The sequence below is a fragment of the Dipteris shenzhenensis genome, chromosome 30 (genome assembly GCF_047967505.1).
Source record: "Dipteris shenzhenensis isolate YYH24624 ecotype China chromosome 30, Dip_SZ_1.0, whole genome shotgun sequence".
Taxonomy (NCBI): domain Eukaryota; kingdom Viridiplantae; phylum Streptophyta; class Polypodiopsida; order Gleicheniales; family Dipteridaceae; genus Dipteris; species Dipteris shenzhenensis.
The window spans coordinates 44,373,412-44,389,680 of record NC_141625.1 but is presented as its reverse complement, the minus strand read 5'-3'; the positions used below and the strand labels follow the sequence as shown (position 1 = coordinate 44,389,680).

At 45.1% G+C, this 16,269-nt stretch overlaps 1 protein-coding gene across 5 annotated transcripts in view; it reads left to right on the top strand.

Annotated features, from left to right (window-relative positions):
- Window positions 1-16,269, top strand: part of LOC147882185 (ALBINO3-like protein 2, chloroplastic) — a 134,273-nt gene that overhangs the window by 20,931 nt on the left and 97,073 nt on the right. The window lies entirely within an intron of this gene.

Below are 16,269 nucleotides of genomic sequence, written 5' to 3'. Positions count from 1 at the left end.
GGCTTTTGATCATTTGCCCAAATTGGACAGTTTTGCCCTTCTAGAAATTGGGGGTTTTGTCAATTTTGTTGAAATTTGTAGTGACATTGGCTTGGTACAGCCAATTTTGGGCATTTGGTAGACATTGACATGCAGGAACATTGACATTGTCTTGGAATTGCAGCACATTGACTCACATTTGCAACTTGCAGTACAATTTGGGGTTTCTCCCAATTCGCCCTCATTTTGGCATATTTGCCCTCTCAGATTTTGGGGCTTCTGCCAGATTTGCTGTCCATTGCAGTGCACCACATTTGCTTTATTCACCTCAATTTGGGTATATTATGCATTTGCCCCTTGATTTGGGCTTGTTGTCTTGTCAGATTGAGGCACGCAGCCTCCATCTGGGACATTTACAGCTCAATCGATCATTGGATACATTTGCAGACATTTGCCCCTTATTTTGGGCTGATATTTTTGCAAGACAGCTATCTTTGGAAGGGGGTCCTTTGACCTGACAGATATTGTTTTGCAGGTCATATTTTTGGGGACAGCACGTGTATTTAGCTCATTGTTTGAGCAGTCAATTTTTGGTTTGTCACTACCGGACATTTGCTGTCATTTTTGGACAGCCAGGTCATTTTGTAGTGAAAGCCTTGAGGCTACTCTTGAGCGCACATTTTTTCTTCAGGGATTTATTTTTGCCATGGGAAGCAACGATTGGATGGGTATGTTCTCGGTTGAGGACAAGCTTGATGGACCCAATTTTTTGGGGTATTGTCTCAGGATCGGATCTTCGACCTTCCTCTGTGGCATCCACTTTTGCTACTGCTACAGCTGGTGCAGCTGCTACAGCCACTTCTGGATTTGCCACCGCTGGTGCAATTGTTACAGCCACCTCTGGATCTACTACTACTCCAGCCACAACTCCTACACCGGAAGAGGCCAGATGGGATGGTAGAGATGCCCAAGCACATTCTATCATTGCTTTTTTAGTCAAGAGACATATCATTCCTCCCGTTCGGTCTTGCAAACATCAAAGGCTGCGTGGGACATCTTGGCTCACCTTTTCCAAGTTCGCAATGAGGCATTTGTTGCTTTCTTACGCAAGCGATTGGAGAATGTCAAAATGGAAGAGGGGGACAGCATGGATGCAGACATCACAAAAATCAAGGATTTTCAAGAGCAGCTCATTAATGTGGATGAAATTATTTCAGATGCTCAGGTAGTGTCCACGACACTGAACGGACTTCCTGAGTCCTACCAGGGGTTTGCTACTACATTGAGGTTGGTTGCCATGGGCAATCCCAACACTTATGCTTTTGACCAGCTGTTTCCCTTCTCTTGCAGGAACAGCAGAGTTGCACAAATCGTGCTGCTTCTCAAATTGCAAATCAGGCTTTTGTCGCTAATCACAAAAATAAGGGAAAGAATGGGCAAAATTACAGCAAACCCAGGCCTTTTGGAGGCTCATCTACTGCTGGACACTCATCTAATTCTGCTAGTCTAATGCAAAGAAGAAAAACAGCAAATGTTGCAATTACTGCTGGAAGCCACGACATGACATTTCTGAATGTCGCAAGCGCATCGCTTCTGAAAAGAAAAAACAACAAAAGGGACTTGTTGTCACTACTACTGCTGCTGCCCCAGATCATGGTCATTAGGCAGCAAACATTACTCACCATGAGTGGGCTTTCACAATGACATGCAAGTACCATCCAGAGAAGCATGCTACAGCCTTGTCTGTCTTAGATTCCAAGCCAGATTGGTGCTTCGACAATGGTGCTTCTAAGCACATCACTTCTTGCAGATCACTCTTTTAGACATTGGGGGCTGCTCTACATGGTGGCATAGCGACATGTGCCAACAATGCATCATATCCCGTGAAAGGGATTGGCCAGGTCGAGGGCACTTCAGTTTCAGGTGATACGATCACGCTCATGGACGTTTTGTTTGTCACAAGTACAAGAAAGAACCTCATCTCCATTGCAGCCATATCTTTGAATGGCTTTCGGGTTCTCTTTGATGGTTATCGATGTGGTGTGTGACAACCGGTATGATGACATCATAGTACTTACTAGGTCACTTGCTTCTGGGCTATATCATCTTGATGTTTATGACAAACAACCTGCTATGGAGGCAAATTTGGTGGCTGAATATGTAATTTCAGATTCCCACTTATGGCATGTGAGGTTGGGTTACCTCAACTATAGAAGCTTGGTTAAAATACATTCACAAAACATGGTGGCTGCTCTCCCACCCATGCATGCACCGGTTAAACATGTTTGTGAGGGATGCTTGTCGGGCAAAATGCACCGTTTCCCATTTCCAAAGGATGGGAAAGGTGGTGCATCCAGGAAGCTTCACCTTGTGCATAGTGATGTGTGCGGGCCGATGCGGGCATCATCTCTTGGGGGCTACCTTTACTTTTCTACCTTTGTGGATGACTACACGAGATTTGCTTGGATATATGGCATGAAGGCCAAAGCTGATGTGTTCCCATGCTTCAGACATTGGCTTGCCATGGCTGAAAATGAATCAGGGAACAAGCTCCTTACTCTGATTTTTTGGCAGCTCGGGGTATTATTCATCAATGTATAGTGTCTTATACTCCGCAGCAGAACAGGTTGGCAAAGAGGAAAAATCGGTCAGAGATGGCAATGGGCAGGTGCATGCTCAAAGGAAAGTCTTTGCCAAATAAGTTTGGTTGGATGCTGTCATGTGCTCCAACTATGTGCTTAATCGGGCACCCACAAAGGCATTGAAGACAATAACACCTTATGAGGCATGGCACGGTCGCAAACCTGAAATTTTTCATATGTGGGTTTTCGGGTCATTGGCTTATGCTCATGTGCCATCTCAGCTGAGGCACAAGCTTGAAGACAAAGCTGTAAAATGCATATTCATTGGTTATAGTGCAGAGCAAGGGATACAGGTTGTATGGGCAAGGTCATTGTCAGTAGGGATGTTGTATTCGTTGAAAATGTGCCTTTACCTTGGTTGGAATGCAAAAAACAGCCTACTGTTGATTCCTCAGATGTCTTTGATACATTGTTGCCTCTCTTTCAGTCACCCACAGATCCAGAGCAGCCAGTGTAGAGTGTTGTGCCATACACTTCTACCAGTGCACATCCTCCTCCAATAGTTCCTGCTCAGCCTGATATGCCTTTTGTTGATGATCATACTATTGAGTAGGCAGTTGCATAGGAGAGTGCTGTCATTAAACAGCAAAAATCAGTCCCGAAATGGCTTTTGGACACACTCAGGGACAGCAAGCAAGCTGAGCCTTTGCCACTCCGCACTAGAGGTGCGCATAAACAGATGCATGGCAACTATTTGGCTGTAGCTTTGGTTGCTACTGCTTGCAATGAGGAACCTTTATGTCGCAAGGATGCCTTTAACAGCAGGGAATGGATGGATGCCATGAAGATTGAGCTTGAATCCATTCATGCCAACAACACTTGGGAGTTGTGTTACTTGCCAGTAGGCAAGTGTGCCAGCCATTGGCGGTCTACAAGGTGAAAAGGAAAGCTGATGGCAGTGTTGACCGCTTCAGAGCCCGCTTGGTTGCAAAGGGATATGCACAGCAACACGGCATTAACTTTGAGGAGACCTTTGCTCCCACCTCACGCATTACTAGTATCAGGTGTGTCATTGCTATGGCATCTCACGGGCATTGGGAGGTTCATCAGCTTCACATCAAGACCGCCTTCCTTCATGGTGATCTTCAGGAAGAGGTCTATGTCACTCAGCCACTTGGTTTTTAACAATTAGGTTCTGAAAATATGGTTTGCCTGCTCAAAAAATCCCTCTATGGCTTGAAGTAGGCACCCTGAGCATGGTATGCAAAGATACATGCATTTTTGACAGCTCGTGGCTTTCAGAATAGCCCAACCTAGGCCACTCTTTATGTCCGAAAGAGTGCATCAGAATTTTTAATTCGGGTTATCAAACCGAATAGTCAGGTATAAAATCTGGTTCATTCTATGTTGCTTCTTACCCAAATTCGTTGGTTTCCTCGTCGTTCGTAACGGTCCTTTATTTGGGTGGATGGGATTCACGAATTCCATTTCTTCAAGAATTCGGGCAAATGATTTTATATGTGGATGACATGCTTATCACTGGGCCATATATGGAACAAATTGCAGACTTCAAGGCTGATTTATAGCAATCTTTTGCCATGACAGATATGGGCCTGTTGCACTATTATTTGGGCATGCAGTTTGCATATGTTGAGGGGGGTATAATGATGAGTCAGTCCAAGTATATTGGACAGCTCCTTGATCGCTTCCTGTTCAAGGATTGCAAGCTAGTTTCTACTCAATTGGAGCCTGGCTTTTGTTTCTCCTTTGAGGATGGAAGTCCGCCATTTGATGCATCTCTTTATCAGTAGGCTGTTGGTTGCCTCATATACGTTTGTCATACCCGGCCTGATCTTCAGTATGCCATTTCTCAGCTCAACATGTACATGCACAAGCCTAGTATGCAGCATTGGCAAGCAGTGAAGAGGGTCTTTCGATACTTGAAGGCCACATAGCATTTGGGTTTACTCTATGGTTTAGAGGCCCCACTTGTTTTGCATGCATTCACGGAGAGCTGGGCAGGATGTTACGACACTAGGGTGTCACACAATGGCAACTGTTTTATGCTTGGAGCTTCATGCATCTCTTGGTTCAGTAAGAAGAAGCCTACAGTTGCCATATCCAGTTGTGAGGCTGAGTACAGAGCAGCTTTCACAGCTACAATAGAGTGCGTTTGGCCTTGCAGATCTTGTTATCATTCAGCCCGACTCTACTACGATCTACACCGACAGCCAGAGTGCTTTGGCGGTTGCTAGAAATCTAGTGTTTTATGCGCGCACAAAGCATATTGAAGTCCACTGTCACTATGTTCGAGAGTGACTGTCCGATGGAGACATCTAGTTGTCCTATGTTCCCATCGAGGACAACTTGGCAGATCTTTTCACGAAAGCTTTACCGCGTCCCAAGTTTTAGGCATTTTGACATGCTTTACACTTGGCTCCTTTTGTTACGTGAAGGATCACTTTGTACATATCATAGGTTGCTATACCCCTCTGGGACGAATATGTGCAACCATGGTGTAGTTTCCAAGTATTCCTGATATATTTTCAGGATACTTCAGCCATACCATGGAGGGGAGTTTGTTAGCACTTAGCCCTGGTATGAGCCTTGTCGGTAAGGTCAACTCTATGAGTTGAATTCTCTGGCCAACCATATGGTTGACTTGGGGGCCATATAGGCCACCCTTTGTATTTTCCTCTTATCCATTTGAGCAGTACTACGTTTTGCTCTAGCTTGTTGTTTGCTTCCCGCACTCCACTCCCATTCCATTGCCTCTTGCACCCAACATACACCCGTGGGAAGACCTTTGCACAACAGGCTGGTCAAGAACTCCACAAGACTGCTCAACAACCTCCACCAAGAGATGCACGACAAGATGGAAGAACTGCTCCACCAGGATGGATGAAAGGATTGCTCAAGTGAATGAGAAATGAGGGGAGAAGGGGGGCCTATATATAGCCCTAGCCCCCCCCTGTTAGCCAGTCTGATAGGAGACGAACCAGCCAACCAAGTGGATTGGCCCCACAGCCCTCTATGGGCCGACTAGGCTGCCTCTCCCCCATATAAGGGACTCACCCCCTCCCTGCATATGAAGGTTGGGCATCAGCCCTATAGGGCCAACCCTCCCCCGTTGGATAGAGGTTGCTACGCAGCCCTTTTAAGGAGGCTGGCCCCCCTTGCCTATGGCCGACCTGGCCCGGTGATGGGGCCGACCCAGCGGTCTATAAGAAGGGGTTGTTGGGGCCTAGTCTTCTGCTCCAAAAGCACCTGCCAGCACAAGAGCTCTACCCTATTCTATCCTCATGGGGGCAGGCTGTCACGGGGGCGTGAAATTCTAGGTACTTTAATGTACTACAAGACCGTGACAACTTTGGTTTTAAAAGTCCAAGCGTGGGCTTAATAATGTGTAATTAAACGCGGCATGGTGCCTAGCACATAAGCGTAATTAATCCCTAGGCCCAAAGGCATTCCAAGGAATTAAAAGAGTGGTTGCTAGGAAATGATGACGTGGCATTTTTAATGGGCCCCCTAGAGGGCCATGTACCTTCAGTGGCCCCCCTAGAGTTCCAGGTGGCTCTAGTGCCTTCTACATGCTCCTTTGCCATTCCTGGACCTTCCTGGGCCTTCTAAACTTCACATGTGTGGTTTTCTCTCTCATCTTCTCCCTTTGTTGAGATTTTGGACTGGTTTTTCAGCCTCCTTCAGCTGAGTTCCGTTTTTCTTCATAACTCCTCACCCGTTTGGATTCCTCGACTTCCGTTTGGCCCGATGGCTTCTCCTCTGCCTCCCCTTCGTAGTGATATGCTTTTCCCTCCGTGCGTTTGGTAGAACGGGCAGAGCTGAGCACTTCTTTTGCTGGTCGAATTTGCAAAAGTGGCTTGTTCTGGACCTTTTTTCTTCTACCGCCTCCTGGGCCTCTCCTCTTGCAAAGCTACAGCTTTCTGTTGAATTTCGAGTGGTTCGACGCGCTGGTTGACTGGTTTTTCTCAGTTTTGGAGGACTTTCCGCCGATGAAACTTCTCCAAAACCTTCTCAATGCATTCCTCTCTGAAGCACGCTTCTTTTGAGCCCAAGAACTTCCACTTCTTCGTGACAGAAGTGCTTCTTTTCGCATTTTTCAGTGGAATTCTTGCTGGTCGGCTCTTGTAAATGCTCTTTCTTCATGCCTTTGCACTCCTCTTTGGCTGAGAATGCAATTGGGCATTGGCTACTATGTCCTCTTGGCGATTGAGGACTTGGTTCGAGTTTTCAGGGCTTGGTGAGTTGTGATTTTGCTACTGCAATTTCTTTTTGTCATAAGCTATTGGTTGGCCTCGTGTGCCGCCTCTTTCTTGGCTCACAGGTGCCCAGGCAGTGCTACATGAGTCATTCTTTGGTTGGGTACTTTGCTGATTTTATTTTGGAGCTTTGAAAAGCTTTGTGAATGCCATCTGGAAACCACTCAAAGAGAGTGCAGCTGGGGTGCAGTGTGATTGCATCTGGACAGCCAATGGAATTGTACTCGGAAAAGAGAATGCCTTTGGGTTGAGCCTACGGGTTAAGTGCACTTATGTGATGGTGTTATATGCTTGAAAGCCTTGCGAAGGCTTAGTGAATTGGGGCTGCGTGCTCAGTTGCAAGGAAGGTCTCCCAGATGCAACTTGTAATCATTTCACTGTGAAATATAAAGAAATACCGAAAGGGGCGCCACGGTGTTTGGGGCCAATCGGGTGCACTTGTCTATGTCTGTTGAGCAGGGGCATTCTAGCCTCCATCCCTTTTTCAGTGGTTTTGTTTGTGAACAAATGGGTAAATGCCAAATGGTGATCATGCAATGGTTAATGGTTGTGATATATGCTTTGTGAGCTGTAAATAAGTGCTGAAGTGATTAAAGGTTTAGTTCCACTGTCCTCTGAGTGATTAGAGGCCGGTTTCATTGGTTCCATTGCCGGGATACCACACACTCTTTCTCAAGAGGTGGGCCTCGGTAGTTTGGTGGAAGGATATCTTTGCTGCACTTTTTGACAGCTGAATATTAGAACCATAAACATGGTGAGTACCCCTGAGCAAGAGAGCTCCACAACGCCTCAAAGGAGAAGGCAGGAAAGCCTTAATGATCCAGCTAGTGTACAGCTGCAGGGAGCACAACAAATGCCTTTTGAGCAGGCCACACATGAAGCTACAACTGAGCTCAACGGTGATACTAGTTCTAGCAGTGAGTCAGATGATGCTACTATGTTGAATGCACAGCTTGCAAGTGCAGTGACTGCTTTGACTCAGCTGGCTCAAAATTTGGCTCAGATTGTGCAAACAAATGCCAAGAAGAAGAAGAAATCAAGAAATCACAAGCACGGAAAGAGTGAGTACACACATGCATCAGCTTCTCATGGCGGACCGCACACTCATGCATCAGTTTCCCATGAGGGACAGCCATCAAAAATGACTCAGAAAGTGACTTCCAAGAGAGAGGAATCGCCCAAAAGAGCACTTGAGAAAGAGGTACAAAAAGTACATCCAGTGCAACAGTATGAGCAGCCAGCACAAGGCCTTGGTTTGGGTATTTCTACTCCTCAAAATAATAATGTGCAGTCCATAAATGTGGCTCAACCACCTCAGCCATATTTGAGGCAGCAACCTGAATATTTTGGTACAGATTCGGTCTTTGATGCTATGTTGATTTCACCGCCAATTGGGCATAGAAAACAAGCCATGTATGACAATGTGGGAATGCAGCCAGGCATGCAAGCCACAGCATATGCTCCCATGCCTAATGTTCAGCCAAGCATGGCTCTCCCTAGTGAAGGGAATGCTGCAAATATACAGCCATCTTTGGGACAGCCAATATCAAATGTATATAAAGAATTTAAGGATGGTGGTTCTCATGTTAAGTTTGATACATATAATGGAGTACAGGACAGGTACAAAGCCCTCACATTCCTTCAACAGTTTGATGCTGCATTTCTTGGGGGTTTGTTTACAGAAGCATCCAAGATGAGGAAGGTTGCCACATTTTTGAAAGGCAATGCACTTAAGTGGTACACCAACCTTATGCTTCATGGAGATGCACCTACTACTTGGCTGGAATTTAAGCAAGTGTTCTCTTCTACTTGGCCTACTCCAACTTTTGAAGTTGAAGTACTTTCACACTGGCATGACTTGTCATACAAACTTTGCAAGAATCTTGATGATTACACCCAGAGGTTTTGGGATGTTTTGCTGCCATTGAGCTCTTACAGGCATGTTTCTTTGAAAGAGCAAATAGAGAGGTACTGTTGTGGATTGCCTAGTGAGCTACGTGATTATTGCATCAAAACCAAGGTGGGTTCTATGACTCAATTAATTGAGAATGCAAGGACAGCATATGCATGGATGCAGGAGAAGAATTTGGGCTTTATGGACAGCAAGAAAGAAGACAACAAACGGGCTGCCAAACACCAAGATAAGGACATCAAATCTGAAAATAAAAATTATGGCAAACGACCGTTTCAAAAGGGAGGAAAAGCCCAATTCAAAGCTGGTCAAAGGCGTGGACAGCCTAATAAACAGCCCCGTACCAAGTTATCTGATGAAGAGAAAAAGTCACTCATGGAGCAAAACAAATGTTTTATATGCAAAGGAGAGGGACACCGCTCTTATGATTGCCCATTCAAGAAAAGAGACAGGTCAGATGATGATAAGAATGGTGATAAACAGGCTGATCGGAAGAGCAAAAAGCCTAAACCTTCTGCAGGACTTCTTCCAGATGTGATAGGGAGTTTGCCACATGCACATGATGAAGAGGAAATGAAAAAGACTGAGATGTGCAGAGCATGGGGAAAAATCAGAAATCAAAATTGTTTGTTTTTCTTTGATTCTGGGGCAAAGGCAAATTTCATAACTCCTGATATGGCAGGAAGGCTTGGCATCGAGCCTGGGGAAATGGGGCCATCCGGCATGTGTGATATGGCCAACCCTGAACTCAACACACCTGTCACTCCTGTCATTGGCAAGTTGAGGATGCATATCCAGGGATATCAGGATGCAGAGGACTTCTACATTATGCCTTTGCCAGAGTGTGATGCTTTGCTTGGGATGCCTTGGATGTACAGGGTGGGGGCTGATGTGCAGATGAGAACCAAGAAGATTTCTTTAACTCATAGAGGCAAAAATCATGTACTTGATGTAAAGTTGAAAGGGGAGTCCATCCCTGTAGTTTCAGCTTCTTGTATTTCCAATGTAATAAAGCGTCATATTTCAGCGTACTTGATTTTTGTCAAAGAGGACAGCCAACCAGTTCAGGAAGGCTCTACTATTTCTGCTTTAGATAGAGAAAGGGCTGCTTTTATTTCAGATTTTCAAGATTGTTTCTCAGATGCACTTCCTCAAGAATTACCTCCCAAGAGGCCCGAGGATCATCAAATTGATATAATTCCAGGAAGCTCACCGCCTAATATACCTTCCTATCGTGTCAGTAAGGCACAACAGGAAGAGATAATGTCACAAGTGAAGGAACTCTTGGAAAAGGAATTAATACAGCCAAGTAATTCTCCTTACTGTTCCCCTGTGTTGCTTGTGCAAAAGAAGGATGGCAGTTGGAGAATGTGTATTGATTATAGGGCTTTGAATAAAGTCACAATTAAGAACCGTTTTCCAATTCCACGCATTGATGCTATATTGGATCGGTTGGAAGGTTCCTCAATGTTCAGTCGTATTGACCTTAAAAGTGGATACCATCAGATAAGGATACGGCTTGAAGATGTCTACAAGACTGCCTTCCGCACTTCATTTGGCTTATATGAGTTCCTTGTGATGCCTTTTGGTTTGACTAATGCACGTGCCACTTTCAATAGAATGATGGACAGAATTTTTAGAGCACACAGAAAGTTTGTGGGCACTTTCTTCGATGACATCATTGTGTTCTCTAAAAATGAGCAGGAGCACAGGAAACACCTCACTATTGTGTTTCAAGAGTTGAAAAGACACAAGCTATTAATAAACACCAAGAAAAGTGAGTTCTTTATGCATGAGATTCATTTTCTCGGTCATATAGTGTCAAAGGATGGAGTCAAGATGGATCCTGCAAAAGTTGAGGCCATAAGGAGTTGGCCAATTTTGAAAAATCTGCATGAAGTCAGAAGCTTTCTTGGGTTGTGTTTATACTATCGGAGGTTTATAAAGTACTTTGCAGAAATTGCTTCTCCCTTGCATGCTTTACAAAAGAAAGCTGTACGGTTTCGGTGGGGACCAAAGGAAAATGCAGCTTTTGAAGAGCTGAAGCAAAAATTGTGTTCTGAACCCGTTATTATCTTGCCAGATCTTGCAAAACCCTTCGCTGTAACTTGTGATGCATGTGGAAACAGCATAGGAGGCACTTTGATGCAGGATGGCAGAGTGGTTGCATATGAGAGTAGAGTTCTCAAAGATGCTGAATTGTACTTGCAGATATACGAGAAGGAAATGTTAGCAGTGATACATGCTTTGACCACATGGAAACATTACCTTCTTGGAGCTGATTTTTATGTGCAGACAGATCATCAGTCACTTAGAAATTATCTGAAAAGCACATGAGATGGGCTAACTTCCTCTCAATGTTTCATTTTCAAATTGTACATGTGCCAGGTAACAAAAATGTCGTGGCTGATGCACTTTCCAGGAAACCACAGCCTGAAGCAGTCTCCAAGAAACCCAGTGTTTCAGCAGTGAGCATTGCTTACAACAATGTGTTAGATGTGATGAAAGATCAGTATGTTAATGATGCTGATTTTTCAACTATTTATGAACAGCTTTTTGATGGTCAAAGGCATGATCACTATATGTTGAAAGAGGGTTTCATTTTGATGCATGGACGACTCTGTGTCACTGATCAGATGCGACAGAAAGTCATAATGGAAAGTCATGCTCCTCCATATGCAGGACATAGGGGAATTACAGCAACAATTACAGCAGTGGAGCAATACTTTTATTGGCCATCTTTGAGGAAAGATGTGGAAGAATATGTGAGAACATGCATGGTTTGTCTGAAAGTAAAGTTTGACAGGCAGAAGGCACCTGGGTTGTTACACCCTTTGCCAATTCCGGATAGACCATGGCAAAGCATAGCTATGGATTTTGTGTTTGATCTTCCACGTACTCCTACTGGACATGATGGATTGTGGACAATAATTTGCAGGTTTAGCAAACAAGCCCACTTTGTGCCAATAAGAAAGAAAATTACAGCAGATCAAATGGCCAAATTGTTTTTGGAGCATGTCTTCAAGTATCATGGGATGCCTGAATCCATAATCAGTGATAGAGATCCGAGGATGACCAGCCTCTTTTGGAGAGGACTGTTTGAAAATATGGGCACTACGCTGAATTTTTCGTCATCTTTTCACCCTCAGTCTGATGGACAATCGGAGCAGGAAAACTCTGCCATTTTGGATATGTTTAAATGCTATGTCTTAGACCACAAAAGCAAATGGGAGCATTATTTACCTTTGCTGGAATATGCTTACAATAATACGGTGCACACATCCACAGGTAAAGCACCTTTTGAAATAGTGGAAGGTGCTAGGAAGATACCTCCCATTTTGCATACAAAAGAGAAAATCTTCGAAGCTGATCGTTTTGTGGAAAGCCTTGAAGAGGCTTACAAGAAGATCAAATATGCCTTGCAAAGAAGTCAAGACAAGCAGAAAAGAGCAGCAGATAAGCACCGCAGGGAATTGGTATTCACAGAAGGTGATTGGGTTTTGCTGCGTTTTCAGAAGGCAAGGCTGAAAAATAAGAAAGGCAAGGAAAGGTTGTACACAAAGCTGAACATGCGTTACTATGGTCCTTTCCAGGTTTCTGAAAAGATAAACGAGGTAGCTTACAGGCTGAAGTTGCCTCCGCATTGGAAGATACATAATGCCTTTCATGTGAGTTTATTAAAGCAATATCATGGAGATATTCCAGAGGATGTACCTGATGAGGTGCAGCCTGAAGTGGAAGAACAGGATGAACTTCTGGTCCCAGAGCAGATTCTGGCACACAGAGATAGAAAGCTCAAGGGTAAAGTTATCCGTCGCTACTTGGTAAAATTTCAAAATTACCCATCACTTGATGCGAAATGGATGGAGGAAGGTGAACTGGCAGATTCACCTGGGATATTGCAGCTTTACCTTGATGCTTTCCAATTAGAGCCGACTGCGGTCCGGGCTCCTACAGGTAGTTCAGCAGAGCGAGCGTCTGGAGCATTACCTGATGTTCGAGAGGGGGGTAGCACCTCCACTCCCTCAGTACAGACGGGCTCACTGTGATTTCATGAGGTCGCTTGATGACACTGTATGTTTCATCCGAGATACTGAGCTGACAGTATTTCTACTGTGAGGCTTCATGATATTGATGCATCTTGACTATTGATCGCCGAGGATCACATAGATTTTGAGCAGTATATATGGATGGATGCATGCCTCTCCTAGCCATATTTTCACTGTCTCTGTATACTATAGCTGCGGCTTTCTTGTATACTCTTTTATGCTATATTTCATGCTTGCTCCTGTGTTTTGGGGCAGCAAACTGTGGTTTGCTGTTTCAAGAGAGGGGTATGTCACGGGGGCGTGAAATTCTAGGTACTTTAATGTACTACAAGACCGTGACAACTTTGGTTTTAAAAGTCCAAGCGTGGGCTTAATAATGTGTAATTAAACGCGGCATGGTGCCTAGCACATAAGCGTAATTAATCCCTAGGCCCAAAGGCATTCCAAGGAATTAAAAGAGTGGTTGTTAGGAAATGATGACGTGGCATTTTTAATGGGCCCCCTAGAGGGCCATGTATCTTCAGTGGCCCCCCTAGAGTTCCAGGTGGCTCTAGTGCCTTCTACATGCTCCTTTGCCATTCCTGGACCTTCCTGGGCCTTCTAAACTTCACATGTGTGGTTTTCTCTCTCATCTTCTCCCTTTGTTGAGATTTTGGACTGGTTTTTCAGCCTCCTTCAGCTGAGTTCCGTTTTTCTTCATAACTCCTCACCCGTTTGGATTCCTCGACTTCCGTTTGGCCCGATGGCTTCTCCTCTGCCTCCCCTTCGTAGTGATATGCTTTTCCCTCCGTGCGTTTGGTAGAACGGGCAGAGCTGAGCACTTCTTTTGCTGGTCGAATTTGCAAAAGTGGCTTGTTCTGGACCTTTTTTCTTCTACCGCCTCCTGGGCCTCTCCTCTTGTAAAGCTACAGCTTTCTGTTGAATTTCGAGTGGTTCGATGCGCTGGTTGACTGGTTTTTCTCAGTTTTGGAGGACTTTCCGGCGATGAAACTTCTCCAAAACCTTCTCAATGCATTCCTCTCTGAAGCACGCTTCTTTTGAGCCCAATAACTCCCACTTCTTCGCGACAGAAGTGCTTCTTTTCGCATTTTTCAGTGGAATTCTTGCTGGTCGGCTCTTGTAAATGCTCTTTCTTCATGCCTTTGCACTCCTCTTTGGCTGAGAATGCAATTGGGCATTGGCTACTATGTCCTCTTGGCGATTGAGGACTTGGTTCGAGTTTTCAGGGCTTGGTGAGTTGTGATTTTGCTACTGCAATTTCTTTTTGTCATAAGCTATTGGTTGGCCTCGTGTGCCGCCTCTTTCTTGGCTCACAGGTGCCCAGGTAGTGCTACATGAGTCATTCTTTGGTTGGGTACTTTGCTGATTTTATTTTGGAGCTTTGAAAAGCTTTGTGAATGCCATCTGGAAACCACTCAAAGAGAGTGCAGCTGGGGTGCAGTGTGATTGCATCTGGACAGCCAATGGAATTGTACTCGGAAAAGAGAATGCCTTTGGGTTGAGCCTACGGGTTAAGTGCACTTATGTGATGGTGTTATATGCTTGAAAGCCTTGCGAAGGCTTAGTGAATTGGGGCTGGGTGCTCAGTTGCAGGGAAGGTCTCCCAGATGCAACTTGTAATCATTTCACTGTGAAATATAAAGAAATACCGAAAGGGGCGCCACGGTGTTTGGGGCCAATCGGGTGCACTTGTCTATGTCTGTTGAGCAGGGGCATTCTAGCCTCCATCCCTTTTTCAGTGGTTTTGTTTGTGAACAAATGGGTAAATGCCAAATGGTGATCATGCAATGGTTAATGGTTGTGATATATGCTTTGTGAGCTGTAAATAAGTGCTGAAGTGATTAAAGGTTTAGTTCCATTGCCCTCTGAGTGATTAGAGGCCGGTTTCACAGGCACACCCACAACAAGGCCCTTTCTCGAGACTAGCCTAAGCTCACGGGGGGGGCACACCCACAAGCAGTGGCCCTCTCTCACTAAGGTGACATGAGGAGATGTTGACCTCCAACAGCCCCTCTTAGCTCCTAGATGGAACACAAAAGGCAGGGAGTTGGGTGTGTGAACAAGTGGAGGAATCCGTCGTGTGATAATACATCGTTGAAGATCTCCATAGATATTGTCGAAGAAGCCCCCCCCTTGTTGCAAACTGCCTCAGTACAGTCATTGGAAACCTAGAATTGTTGCTTCCAGGCCACAAATGCTAGGTACACTCCTATGGGCTGGTATTGGTCAATGGGTCATCTGGTACAACAATCCAACTGTTGGTAGAGGTACATTACTCCAACAGAAGGTACTGAAACAATAATCCAACTGATATAGCCACCGGTGCAAGGTTTGCTTCCGTTCATGGGCATCTATATCTCAGAGCTAGGTAGCCTCCTCTAAAGCCCCCTCTTAAATCCAAACTGGTACACTGTCGCTAAATTGATGAACTTCAGTGTTCCGATGACAACGGACATATCACAGCTCACAAGGATCAATCAACCGTGTCTGGATTCCTGCATTGGCAATCGGCTGACCCATCCGGATCTCCAGCAGCTCATCAGACAGTAGCTGCAACAGAACAATGGGAGGCCCCCTCTGGATATGCTAGGTCATAATGTCCAAACAAAATACATACAAGTAACATATTGCCACCTGAGGTAGTGGGAATAACTCCTTGTGGCTCGGGGTCCTGCCTGAAAGCGTGCCTCCATGAAAGACTCCCTTCCTACTGCACGTGATTGGCAAGTACCGCTGCCACAAACAAACAAGGAATCCTCCATTTGGATCTGGAAAGCCAGCTGGCAACGCATCCTGCCTCATGCTACTAGAAGGTTGGACTGTACATCATTGCGGCGGTAACACGGTTGAACGGCATTGGCGAGGTTTGCGTAGTCTCCAAGGGAGTCAGGTAGCTCACGTGACAGATGACACATGTATATTGCATCAAGGGCATGGTCAAAGTGCACTTGGATCCAAGTGGGGGTTGGTCAATCCCGTTCTGTGGCTGGCATGGAGGTCGAGATGCTGAACGTCATATAGGAGTGGTTGATGCCTAGGGGGGGGAAGGGATAGTGAGATCATGTATATGTGACAAAAAAACTGGGGATCCCAACAAGTAGTCTACTGTACTCGTGTCCCCTCCTTGGGGATGCAGGTGAGCCTCCTGATAGCGGCCATATGAGAAGACCGTTGTTTGTAATCAGATTATGAATTGCTCCCATATGCAGTAGGTGTTGGCCATATCCAGTGATGTGTGGTACATCTTGCGAGTATCTCGCTCTCAAGTACTCTGAGTGGATCAACCTCGAAGTCAAGTAGGCCCTTGCAAAACAACAAAACAGATTTGGTCGGCTCTTGAACAAACCATATCTTTGTGTTATGTGGATATTATCAGAGGAGGGTAGGGACACCATTTATAGAGATTTGTTTGTTGACATGTATATGCTTGTACCCTCTACTATGGATGATAGAGTTTATGGTTTTAAACC